The 12,868-nt window shown below is 41.1% G+C and overlaps 1 pseudogene across 1 annotated transcript; it reads left to right on the top strand.

The window, feature by feature from the left end:
- The first annotated feature begins 3,547 nt into the window (after nt 1–3,547).
- Nucleotides 3,548–4,536, top strand: LOC147422725 (desiccation stress protein DSP-22, chloroplastic-like; annotated as a pseudogene). Its single transcript, XR_015186809.1, has 2 exons — nt 3,548–3,972; nt 4,056–4,536. The product of XR_015186809.1 is annotated as a desiccation stress protein DSP-22, chloroplastic-like (transcript).
- The last annotated feature ends 8,332 nt before the right edge of the window (nt 4,537–12,868 follow it).

Here is a 12,868-nt window from a genome sequence, read left to right as displayed (position 1 = left end):
GTGAGGATTTTGATCATTCTCGAGTGTCATCTCGATGTCCCTAGCCATAGATGGAGCCATCATTTTAGGACCTCCCTTTTTTCTACCCTCAAGATGTACTCTCTTTTCCCTTAGCGCCCACTCGGGAAATTTTTCTTCAATACCTCTTGGGGGGTTTTTGCAAGCTGTCACATTTCCAGGAATTTTGAACACGTGTTCTTTTATCCTGTGAGCATTTCCACTAAAATTATGGCCGTAGGTCTTACACCTCAACTTTGATGTAGTCTTCCCACTGACCAATTCATCTACATAGTTCTACTCGTATCCTTTCACCATCTTCTTCAGATCTGCAAACTCAAACATAACTAATTACTAAATACACATCTAAAATCGAACTCTAATACCATTTACATTACTTTATTCGTCAACGTTTTCAACCTCTTTAAATTATAAATACCAAAAAAAAAAATTCTCAAGTGCGAGCTTTCACTTTACACCTGAATCATGATAAATAAAGCACTTAATCTATCTCAATAACTTCCAAGTGTGAGTAAACTCTACACAAAGTAAGATATCTTTAAAAAATCTATCTAAATTACCTCCAAGTGTGAGTGTAACTCTACACATGGCAAGCAATCAAAATTCACTACTTCTCTAAATCGCTTTTAGGTGTGAGAATACCTCTACACAAAGAGAGAGATTATTATTTAATCTACCTAATTTGTCTACATAGTTCAACACAAACCAAATAATTGCTAACTTTAACTACCTTAAATCACCTCCAACTGTGAGTTTTCTCTACACAAGGCAAGTAATCATTAACTATCTTACTTAACTTACCTCCTAGTGTAAGATATACTTCACACAGAGCAGATAACTCAAAACTCCAAAGCCTTTTAAAAAAAAATTATCCGAGGCTCTAAATTTTTACTAAAATATATATAACTAAATTTAAAGTGACGTTTTTATATTTTTCTTGATGTTGTAAAGCTCACCTATACGTGAGATGAGGGAAGGGAGATCAATAGAATGAGCAAAGCAGTCCATTTTCACGGTATATAAAGAGCTTTATTTTGATCTAATTAATATTTTGTTTGAAATTATAGAAAATTATATGATACGGTGGTTTTGATGATGTGGCACCGTATAGTACGGCCGAATAAAAATATGTGTCGTATAATACGTCTGTTTAAAGCGTATTATACGTACAACGTACAACGTACAATACAACTTAGTCTAGGATACTTAAGGAAGGTAATTTTTGATGTAAAAATACTCCATAGTGACAAAAATCAATTTGAGAAACAGAGGATGTTCTCAAAGGGTGAGATCCAATCAAACTTTGTAGCCAAGGTGCTCAAAAGTAGGGTAATTTTGGGGGGCATGTTTTTGGAGAAGAATCCTGCAAAGTGGTCAAAAATGTTCTAAGCCTATAGAGAGCGCTAAAAGCCAAATTTGGATATTTTGACCACACCATTATCCACATCACAAACAACTAATACATACCTTCATGCTCCCTTGCTCCAATACTTGAATGCCTTCACATGTTGAGGAGTAGGATTCTTCTAAAGCAACATTGATGCATCTTCATGTTCACCTTGAATTCAATCCTGATAACCTTTACCCATCATGGAATTGGTCATTCTAAACTTCCAAGCATGGAAGTTGTTCTTGTCTGGCTTCTCAATGGCAATACCATTTGATTCCATCATTATTAGACATGGTTGAGAGAAATACAACTTTTGCATAAAACCTACAGCATACCAAAAAGAACATGTACTTCTCATGAGATGTGACCAAATATGTGTATATACACCCAATGCAATGCTTCATACTAATTTACAATAGCTGTAAAACCTGTGGCACCAATTGAGCTTCCTACTACACTAGAATGGGAGATTTGCGAAAACCGAAACCTTTGCCTGCAAACTCAATCTCTCGATAGGTAGACCATGTCGATGAAGTCCAACTGTCATAGAAGTGGTAAATCCTCATGTTTGCTACCTCGTGCTGGTGATAAAGGTAGTTAAGAAGTCATCCAGGCATAGCGTGTGTTGAGATCGATATCTCAACATGGTTGCTTTTTACTAAGCCATAATATACATACGTTGCCAAGTACAAAGCGCTAAACACTTATTTTTTGGCCACTATCAGGATTGATACCCCAATCTCTTTTTGTAAGCTTGTAACTCTAGTTGGCGGTGAAAGATCAAAATAGACCAAGGTTTCTCGTTCCTTTGTTGTATCTAAGAGTTCTTTTAATATCTTTCCAACGGTTGATGCCTAGCTTTTGCATTTATTTGCTACGTTGCAAAACTACAAATTGTATGCCAGAGAGCACATCGAATGGATTGGCTAAATCTAGTAGGTTCAAATGGATCCTCAAGGGTGGTTTCCCTTACTTTTCCATTAGCTTCAATTGGGATGCCAGTGCACTTTGCATTATTGTCCGATGTTCACCTTCAATGCACTCCTAATAACCTATATCCATCAAGAGTCATTCTAAACTTCCAAGATTTGAAGTCTTTCTTGTCTAGTTTCTTAGTGGCAATACCACTTGATTCCATCATTATTAGGCATGACTGCAAAAATCAAACTTTTGTATAAAACCTACAACATACCAAAAAGAACATGTACCTGTCGTATCCAAAAAGAACATGTACTTGTCATGACCTATGACCACAATATGTGTATAGACACCCAATGCAATGCGTCATGCTAATTTGCAATAGTTGTAAAAACTATAGCATCAATTGAGCTTCCCACTACGCCAGAATGGGAGATTTGAAGAAACCCAAACCTTTGCGTGCAAACACAATCGAACTCCAAAACAGAGCACGCCCAAAATTGAAATTTGACTACAAAATAGGAGTCCTAAAAACTGTGCAAAATCGTGAGCACACAATGGAGATGGAGGTTCACTACACTATTGGAGTCCTAGGGGCTATGCAATTCTTATTTTAGCTTTCATACTTTACATTTGATCGAAGATCATGTTATTTGATGCATATATGTTCTTGCATATCTACATTGAGAAAAGCTATTTTTATGTCAAGAGTGGCCATCCTTGATGTGCAGCTAATGCAATGTGGTGACTCTTGATGTGGGTGAAAATTGGTCCATGCTGCCTTCTTTCTATGTATCTTGTGCAACAAGTTGTGCTATATACTTGTCCAACATAATTTCTTTCTATTTTTTTATCCCCATTTTGTAGCTACAGCCTTTCTGCTTTTGGAAATACACAACCATTTTGTTTTAGCATAAAAAGTGTAGTCAATTGGCGTTTGATCCCTGGCCACGTAGGCTGTAAATGGGTGTGGCAGGCTGTGGAGCGGCCCACTTGTGAGCGCTGAGGCGTTGGAGCGTATTTGCGTCCAGCGTCCACCACTTGTATATGTGTCAATCTCTTTAAAAGGCAGGCGAGCCCCGACCGCTGTACGACATTCGATAGAGAGTCCATAGCAAACTTCACAACAGCCACTCGGCGAGCTTGTACGCCCAGCTCGCTCTCTCTCTCTCTCTCTCTCTCTCGCCCCGCCCCCCCCCCCCCCCAAGAACGACCAGAGCGATGGCATCGTCGAGCTGCATGATCATGAGTAGTTGCTCGGTCTCCTGCGGCGGCCAGCTCCAGCGTGGTGCGGCCAGCGCCAGCAGCTCCTCTCGATCCGGCGCCAGGATGATGAGCATCCGATGCAGCAGCAAGGAGTCGGGGGGGGGCGTGGCAACAACCCTGTTGCGGAGGCCACGCCAAGCTTGAGCGGCTTGCAGGAGGCCATTGACCGCAGCACCGAGCAGCCGCTCAGCCGTGGCGACGTGGAGCGCCACCAGGCGGAGACCAGCTCTGAGAAGCAGTCCATCCTGGGAACTCGCCTTGCCTCCACCGCATTCTGGCCTCGCCCGGAGCTGGAGCGCCGCCCTGAGACGGGCGACCGCTCCTTGGGCAGCCTCTTCGCCGTGGATGGTGCCGCACCTGAAACCATCAACGGCAGGATGGTGAGTTCGCGCAAGTCGTATATTATTTTATATAGAAGTTCAAATCCTCTCATTCACACTAATTCCACACGGGTTTGATGCAGGCCATGGTGGGCTTTGTGTGGGCGCTCGTCGCAGAGAAGATACCGGCCTCACCGTGGTGGAGCAACTCTTCACCCCTGCCACGTCCGGGGTGCTTTGGTTCGGTGCGGTGGTGCAACTCTTCACGCTCGCTTCCATCATCCCATTTGTGAACGGAGAGTCCACCGATGCTCGCCGATGGGGCCCTTTCAATGCTAGGGCTGAACGGTGGAATGGTCGCCTTGCTATGATTGGCTTCGCTGCTCTCCTAATCGACGAAATGATCCGCCAAGGGCCCCTCATCCACTAATTGCTACACAGTCTCCACGTATATACTGTTCAAAAATTTGTTTTCACCATGTTCACATCTCTCGTAGTGTTACCACTACGCACCCTCGAGTCCATTTAGCCCAAGTTTTGTTCGAATGTCATTGTACATCTTGTAACTCCCATCATCTAGCCAAGGTCTAGTGATGAGTACTATGCATAAGCGAGATCATTCGACGCCTATAACCACTCAAAGGATTCTTGATTTCTGTTTTACAATCCTCTCTGTGTGTGTGTGTGTGTGTGTGTGTGTGTGTGTGTGTCTCTCTCTCTCTTTTTGCCAAGTTTTTCATGTTCAATGTTGATAACAGAGTAGACAATAAAAATTACATTCAATAACTTCCATCTCCACAAATTTTTTTTAAAGAGAGTACAAGAACTTTGAAACACACACACACACACCCTATGTACAACTACATCTCCACATTACCGACACGATATGGCAATAGATTGTGCACGCTCTATCTTCACACGAGCCTTGAATATCACTACAACAACATGAATAAAAATTGCTTGTTAGGATTGGACCATGATTCTAGTGGGTACCTCTCCACCAGTATTACTTCTTCTAACAACAAGGCACTAGATCATGAACACACTATCCTCACAAGCCTTGAATAGCACTACAACAACATGAATAACGATTGTTTGTTAGAATTGTACCATGATTCTAGTGGGTACCTCTCCGCCAGTATTACTTCTTCTAACAACAAGGTAGTAGATTGTGGAGACACCCCTCACACAAGCCTTGAATATCACTACAACAACATGAATAACAATTGTTTGTTAGAATTGTACCATGATTCTAGTGGGTACCTCGATTGTGGACACACTATCCTCACACAAGCCTTGAATATCACTACAACGACATGAATAACAAATGTTTGCTAGAATTGTACCATGATTCTACTGCATACCTTTGCACAAACTCTTCTCCTTTTTCATCAATACATAACCAAAAACTAATGTTTCTCATTATATTGAAAACGAGTACATACAAGTCAAGCAGTAATAAGCATCCAGTGATATAGGCTTTGTGGTTTTGACTAACTAGTATTAACAATTGCTACAGATTTATTACTATCTGAACAACTTATAAATAAAGATAAGAAACATACGTTTAAAACTTTTCCAAGAAGAAGTAGTAGTCAAAGTCTCAAGACAACAAGCCAATACCAAACGCCAATGTGGTTTTCAAACAAAGAAGCTTCTACCAGGTTTGAAAGAAGTGTACTTAGAGTTCTATGAAGATTGTGTTTATGAAAAACAAAAGAGGGTAAAATTTCAAAAATCAAGAAAGGAAAGAAAAAATAAAAGCCTTGAGTTGGTTTATTCTGATGTTTGGGTTCTTGCAAGTACACCATCACTTGAATATGGCTCATTGTACTATTATGTAACATTCAGAGATGATACGACTAGCAAAACATGGTTTATGTAATGCAGAATAAATTCGATGTGTTTTTCATATTTCAAAGGTGGAAAGCCTTTGTGGAGAATGAAATAGGTTCTAAAATTAAATTCCTCAGATCCGACAATGGAGGTGAATATTGTAGCCAAGCTTTTGAAAGCTTTTGTGCTAGCAATGGCATTTGGAGACAAAAGACAACCCCAAGGACACCTCAACAAAATGGGATTTTGAAAAGGATAAACAAAACAATCATGGAGCGAGTACGAAGCATGCAGCTATGTGCAAGCCTACAGCTTGAGCTTTGGGCGGAATCAATAAGTACGTCTGTGTGGTCACCCTCAACGACATTGGATGGGGGAGTTCTAGAGGAGGCATGGACAGGTAAACCGGTGAACTATTCATTTCTCAAAGTATTTGCGTGCGAGGCTTTCATGCACATAGATAGAAGCCTAAGGTCAAACCTACATGCAAAGTCCAAATAGTATTTCCTCATCGGTATGGAGGTGACTTTAAGTATCGTCTATAGAATCCTAAAGATGGTAAAATATTTAGGAGTAGGGATCTAATTTTTAACGAACAAAATATGTACAAAGATTACTTGGAAAGAAAACAAACAAAAGAAATAGGTGATGAGTACATGGAGCTTGAGGATGGTGAAGACTCAAGGAGTGCAAATGGTGACAATGTACAACAACGTCAACCAAATGAAGAGCCTTAACCTATTCCTCAAAGATCTACAAGAGCAAGTAGACCTCTAGAAAGGTTTATTTCCTTTCTTCAACCATCTCTTGATCTCAGATTCTAGAGAGCCAGAATCATGCAAGGAAGCTATGCAACACAAATCCAAAGAAAAATGGATAAAGAGCATGCAAGTGGAGATGGACTCATTACATCGCAACCAAACATGGAAGTTGGTTGAGTTGCCTAAAGGTAAGTTGCGGGCACTTCAGAACAAATGGGCGTACAAGCTTGTGGTAAAAGGGTTTTCTCAAAAGAAAGGTATTGAATTCAATGAAATATTTTCTCTTGTTGTAAAAATGAACTCAATTAGGCTTGTCTTAAGTCTAGTGGTTGTTCATGATTTAAATCTTGAGCAAATGGATGTAAATACGGCATTCTCTCATGGTGACTTAGAGGAGGAAATTTACATGCTTCAACCAAAGGGGTATGAAGTAAAATGTAAGGAGAAAATGGTTTGCGGAATAAAGAAAATCTTGTATTGTTTAAAGCAAGCATCAAGACAATGGTACTTGAAGTTCGATCGATGGATGTTGGATCATGGATTCACAAGATGCAACTCAGATCACACTACAAGAGGTTGTGTGCTCTTGTGACGCTTATAGCGACGGTAATACATTGGGTTTTTTAAACCCCCGGCGTCGGTAAAAGCGTCGCTATTAGCGGCGATACGAGAACGTCGCTATAGCCATCGCTATCGCAGTCTCTATCAGCGTCGCTATATGTGTCGCTATATTGCAACGTCTATAGCGACGTTGCAGAGCCATAGATAGCGACGCTGCAATGCACAATTTAGCAATGCCTATAGCGACGCCCGAGATTAAAAATTTTTGGTGGCAGGGCATTGAATGCCCTGCCACCCATCAACCATATTGAATGTTTCATTGGTCTATTTACCTTTGAAAAAAAGTACAAAGTTAAATATAGACCCAAAATAGTCAGCCAGACAATATACTCATTAACTCCATCATCCATAGTACGTATTGTTTCATAATAATAAATATCTAATTCTCCTAAATGATTTTATCATATGAAACTGATCATTTAATGTGGGGAAGTGCCAGGGGAGAAAAAGCTAGAATATTGGTTAAGCGAGCAGACCGGCCACAATAGGGATCCAAAGGAGGGAAAATAGGGATCCAAAGGGGGGGCCATCTGTAAACGAGCCATGTGCAACAATGGGCTAAAAAGACCCTAAGGTTCAGCCCATTAAGACTTCCAAAATGCTAAGGTTCCAAAATTCAAAGGTTGTGTCCAAAGGGTTAAAGCTTAGGGGGAATTGGATGCTTTGTGTGCTCTCCAAAGTCAACACACATCCCTACACATGAGGGGGCAAGCCCTAAAGGTAAGGGATGAGAGAGAAAGCCACACACACACACACAAGCCCCCTTTACACAAAGGGAATGAGGGACACATGTCAGCTCCCTAGGCCAGATGCCCACAAGGTATGCCCAATTTCTATTGGATGACCCTTGAAGTGGACCAATGAGAATGAGGCTAGAGTAAATTTAGCCTAATTAATTTTAAAACACTTAATAAAAAGAACCAATGAAAATTAAGTCTCCTGGAGGATTATTGGACAGCCTGAGAAGGGGTCCAATAGGAATTGAGTAGCCCAATGGGCTACTTAATTCCTATTGGTCAGAATGGGGAAAGGTCCAATGGGGATTTAATTCATTTAAATCAATTAATTTTAATTGATTAAGCTCTTACAAAAGGGGAAAGGGGGACACATGTCAGAAGGCTATCACTTATGCTGCTTAATAGCCATTGGCTGAGCTTGGCATTGTCCAATAGGGAGCCTGCAAGAGCAACTAGCAAGGGGGCTCGGCCAAGAGAGAGAGGGGGTTGATTTTTGCAAGGAGTTATCCCACACACACTCACACAATATCATGTGTGAAGAAAGAGAAGACTATCTCTTCTCAAGCTTTAATGGAGAACTCATCACCTACTCCAAGCTTGTGAGATAGAAGCCTACATCAACACTCTCTTGGCATGTGGATTCAAATCCAACCAAGAGCCAAGCTTCAATGCATGCTCATCTCCTCTACCAATCTAATTACTAATCTAATCTATGCTAATATGAGTGATTATGTGAGGAGATGTACATCTTTCTCGTAAGATACTCCTTCTTCCTCTCAATCTACTCTCATACCCTGCTAGCTCTCACCATCTTCGAAGGTGTGTGAGGTCTTGGGTCTGAGAACGGGGATAATTCAAGTTGTGTTTGCTAAGTGTTTTTCTTAGTGCATGAAGCTTTCATCTTCATTGCACTAGCTAGTCTTGAAGGAACACAAAGAATTGTATTGTACAATGTCTCTCTTGATGGGAGAAACCATAATACAAAGCCTTTTGGAGGGGGGACCGGCTCCATACAAATCCGGTCCTCAATTGTTGTCAATAGCTTAATTTCTCTCTCTTTTCAAAGTATTGTTGATGCTATCTAACTATGTGTTATGCTTTTTGTTGCTCTCTCCACCCAAGCACTCTTGTAATTCTCATTAGGAATCTATTCTAATGAAATGCCCACTATGTTCATGCTAATTTACGCTACACATAAGTTTTTAGGCCATTTAATGCTACATTGGTATTGTGATGCTCTTGCTCTCTTAGCCTCTCTTGCCTACACCAGGCTCTGATACCATGTAAAGAATGAGGATGCAAGAGAGCTACACAAGACAAGCACAAAGCACACAGAGATGGAAAGCTTCTTCTTCTTCACAGAAAAGAGAGTACAAAATGACTAAGTGCTAAAGCTGAAAAGTAGCACATATGTACATGCGGTCACTAAGTGTGAACTCGCTAGAAGCGTACTAGGCTGGCACTATATGTGTAGTCCGGCTGTAGAATCGCAAGCAGAGATCCTCCGTGTCGGTCACCTAACGTGCCAGTGAGTAAATGCCGTAAGCGGCCAAGACCCGTAGAGGATGCCAGCTCAAGGTGTAGAGCTCGACATCTCAACATTCTCAAGCTCAACAAGAGGAGATTATGCGGCAAGTGCATGAGTTAGTTGAGAAGGGCATGGTTAGGCCTAGCTCATCTCCATTTTGCTCACATGTGCTATTAGTACAAAAGAGAGACGGCACATATCGTATGTGTGTTGACTATAGAGCACTAAATAGGATCACTATCAAGAATAGGTTTCCCGTTCCACGGGTAGAAGACCTATTTGATAAGCTACAAGGATCGACCTACTTCATTAGGATTGACCTAAAAAGTGGCTATCATCAAATAAGATAGTTGATCAAGACATTGTAAAGACCGCATTTCGCACCACATTTGGTCTTTACGAATACATTGTCATGCCTTTTGGCTTGACCAATGCACCAGCCACATTCAACCGCTTGATGGAGAAGCTGTTCAGGCCTCATCGAACCTTCACTGGAGTGTTCTTTGATGATATTATCATCTACTCTAATTCATTGGAGGAACACAAGCAACATCTCCAAGTAATATTTCAAGTTTTAAGAGAGAATAAACTTTATGTTAATCGAAAGAAAAGTGAATTTTTCTTGCAAGAGATTCATTATTTAGGTCATATTATCTCTCAAGATGGCATCCAAATGGATCCATCTAAGTTAGAGGCAATAAAAGGATGGCCTAAACCAAGGAATCTTCATGAACTAAGAATCTTTATAGGTATGTGTGCATACTATAGACGCTTCATAGAAAAGTTCTCACAAATTGCGGGACCATTACATGACCTAACAAAGAAAAGCCTTAGGTATACATGGTCTGCTAAGGAGAACAATGCTTTCGAAAAGCTTATCTCTCAAGCTGTGCTTACACTACCGGATCTCTCAAAAGCATTTGAGGTCCAATGTGATGCTTGTGGTGATTGCCTTGGAGCTGTTTTGCTCCAAGAAGGGCATGCCATAGGCTATGAGAGTCGAAGGCTAGATCCTATTGAGCAAGCTCTAGGCATGTACGAAAAGGAACTCCTTGCAGTTCTACATGCCTTAGACTCATGGAAGCACTATTTATTGGGGACTCCTTTCATCCTGCGAACGGATCACCAAAGTCTTAAGTACTTTATGACGCAGACCAAGCTCTCCGACAAACAAATGAGGTGGGCAAATTTTCTTTCGCAATTTCATTTTCATATTGCTCACATTGCTGGAAAGCATAATCAAGTAGCTGATGCACTCTCAAGACGGCCGAGAGTGAATTCGGTTTCCATATCAACTCACAATGATCTATCTTTAATGATAGATGAGTACGCTATTGATCCCGATTTTAGAGATGTGATTTCAGCCCTTGCATTGGGGAAGAAAGAAGAACCGTTTACTTTACAAGATGGTTATCTTCTCCATGGCAATAGACTATGCGTTACTAACTCACTACGTGAGAACGTAATGTATGAATGTCATGCTCCACCTTATGCGGGGCATAGAGGGATTCAGTCTACCTTAAAGGGAATTGAAACATATTTCTATTGGCCTACCATGAAAATGAACATACAAGAGTATGTTTCTAAATGTGTGGTATGCCAAAAGACAAAATTTGATAGAGGGAAGCAACTTGGATTGCTTCAACCCTTGCCAATCCCTAATTCACCATGGGAGAGCATATCCATGGATTTTATCTTTGGATTGCCTAAGTCTATCCATGGTAATACGGGAATATGGACGATAGTAGACAGGTTCAGTAAACAAGCTCATTTTGTACCTGTCAAAAAGACTATCAAAGCCCATCAAATGGCAACCCTCTTCATTTCACAAATTTTCAAGTACCATGGCTTGCCAATGTCCATAGTGTCAGATAGAGATCCTAGAATGACCAGTAAATTCTGGAAGGGTCTCTTTGACAATGTAGGGACAAGGCTAAACTTCTCTTCGGCCTATCATCCCCAAATGGATGGCCAAAGTGAAATAGCTAACCTAACCATTCTCGATCTACTAAAAGCCTATGTAACGGAAGTAGATCAAAGATCCCAATGGGAGAAATACTTACCCTTAGTGGAGTATGCTTACAATAACACTGTGCATACTTCCACGGGAAAAGCACCTTTCGAGGTAATTGAGAGGAGATCAAAAAGTCCCTTGCTACTTAAGGTACATGGGAACATCTTCGCTGCAGATGAGTATAGCCCAAACCTACAAGAATCTTTTCAAAAGATTAAGGATGCTATCTCTATCTCACAGCAAAGGCAAAAGGCTTCTGCTGACAAGCAGAGAAGAGCCCAAGTCTTTAAAGATAACGATTGGGTCTTGTTAAAGTTTCCCAAGGCTCGATTAAGGTACACGACGGGCAAGAATCCTACGGGCCACCAAAAGTACTATGCTAAACTAGCAAAAAGGTACTATGGTCCCTTCCAGATTCTTAGGCCAATCAATGAGATGGCCTATCAACTCAAGTTGCCCAATCATTGGCTCATACACAATGCTTTCCATGTGAGCCTATTGAAGCCTTACAAAGGAGAGCCACCTCAAGAACCAACTATTGAAGACCCACCGGAGATCGAGGACCAAGAGGAGGTGCTGCAGCCCGAGTCCATTCTCCCACATGAAGACAAGGTACTAAGAGGCGGTAAGACTATCCGATGATATCTTATTAAGTTTAAGAATTTTCCTTTTGAAGATGCTAGATGGATGCAAGGAATACAATTAAAGGATAACCTAAACCTTGTCAATGCTTGCAATGCTTCCCAAGAGTAAGCAAATGTTAAAAATGTTAAAAATGAACAAAGTTTTTGTCTTATAAGACTCTCTTTTTCTTTATTGTGCACAAAAATGAAGTAGTATGCATGCTTAGATCAAGTTTGCGGAGACGACGTCTCCCAAACACCAAGTAGAGCTTGTCACTCTACTATGGAAGACTGATACGACTAATGTGTAGACATGCTTGTGGCAGCCTCCGGCTCTCAAGCGCCAAATGGACTAGTCATCCATTGTGGAATGATGTCGTAGGGTAACATAGGGATCCTCTACCAGCTAAGAAAAGGACTCATGAATATGCTTTATCTTCTCTCCACCATAGTCGAGGATGACTATGATTTCAAGAGAGAGGTAATGTCATAATAATCAATATCTAATTCTCCTAAATGATTTTCTCATATTAAACTAATCATTTGATGTGGGGAAGTGCCAGGGGAGAAAAAGCTAGAATATTGGTTAAGCTAGCAGACCGGCCACAGTAGGGATCCAAAGGAGGGAAAATAGGGATCCAAAGGGGGGGCCATCTGTAAAAGAGCCATGTGCAACAATGGGTTAAAAAGACCCTAAGGTTCAGCCCATTAAGACTTCCAAAATGCTAACGTTCCAAAATTCAAAGGTTGTGTCGAAAGGGATAAAGCTTAGGGGGAATTGGATGCTTTGTGTGCTCTCCAAAGTCAACACACATCCCTACACATGAGGGGGCGAG

Source organism: Adiantum capillus-veneris, chromosome 27 (genome assembly GCF_014529385.1).
Source record: "Adiantum capillus-veneris isolate H3 chromosome 27, ASM1452938v2, whole genome shotgun sequence".
NCBI classification, from domain to species: domain Eukaryota; kingdom Viridiplantae; phylum Streptophyta; class Polypodiopsida; order Polypodiales; family Pteridaceae; genus Adiantum; species Adiantum capillus-veneris.
Note: the sequence above shows the minus strand (reverse complement) of the source record. Positions and strands in the feature narration are given on the sequence as shown.